Raw genomic sequence first — 842 nt, 5'->3', positions numbered from 1 at the left:
TGTTATAGCAAGAAAAGGTAAACCTAGTTTCGTACATGATTTAAATAACACGTTGGGGTAAAATCAGTGAATTGAGGTAGGTTATCATTGAGTTCGATCAGTCAGTTATGCTAGCTATGAATGACTTTAAAATCAATCTTTTGAATTCTAATAGAAAATATCGAACCAAAATGATAGGCTGATAAGTCGTACAGAAAAAATATAAAACTTTGTAACTTTTTCTCTCAGAAAGGGGAGTGCCTTGTTCAAACTTTCAGCATGATCATCATAATTTCTTTTGAATTCACGGATAAAATTATCGAAAAAGTCTTTAAAGTTTTGCAACAGAAAGGTTTTAGTCAAATTCTCTTCGGAGAATATTTCATGGTTTAAGAAATCTCAAAATCTGCTTGCTTATAGTGCACTGATCTGACCACGTGCCAAATTCTGCATAGTTTTAAGACTTTTATGAATAATGATAATATTTTTCAATTTCAGGCTCAAATTTTTGTAGAGAAATGGGTGGCTGGCTTAGTTTCCAAAAAGACCATGAATCTACCGAAGATGTCAAAAAATATTGCCAATCTATCATTTTTGTACGATTTTATGGACAGACGAACAGTATGGTAAGACCACACGCTTTTTTATAAGAACCATGCTTTTCCATTTCATCATGGATATTCTTAACTTTTTGGGGAAAATTATCCTAAATTGTCTTACGGTATTCTTATATTCAAATTCAACTTCAATTTAACATGAAATACATAGCTGAAGCATAAAATGGCACTTTTGTGAAAGCCTTGAGCTTTATAGATGGGTAATTGGCGATAAACGGTTAAAAATGCACTAAAAATGGCATTCTT

At 31.9% G+C, this 842-nt stretch overlaps 1 long non-coding RNA gene across 1 annotated transcript; it reads left to right on the top strand.

Annotated features, from left to right (window-relative positions):
- Positions 1-605, top strand: LOC136811937 (uncharacterized). Its single transcript, XR_010847305.1, has 2 exons — positions 1-76; positions 478-605. It is a non-coding gene; the product is annotated as an uncharacterized lncRNA (long non-coding RNA).
- The last annotated feature ends 237 nt before the right edge of the window (positions 606-842 follow it).

Source organism: Clytia hemisphaerica, unplaced genomic scaffold, assembly GCF_902728285.1.
Source record: "Clytia hemisphaerica strain Z4C2 unplaced genomic scaffold, Clytia hemisphaerica genome assembly, whole genome shotgun sequence".
Classification (NCBI taxonomy): domain Eukaryota; kingdom Metazoa; phylum Cnidaria; class Hydrozoa; order Leptothecata; family Clytiidae; genus Clytia; species Clytia hemisphaerica.
Note: the sequence above shows the minus strand (reverse complement) of the source record. Positions and strands in the feature narration are given on the sequence as shown.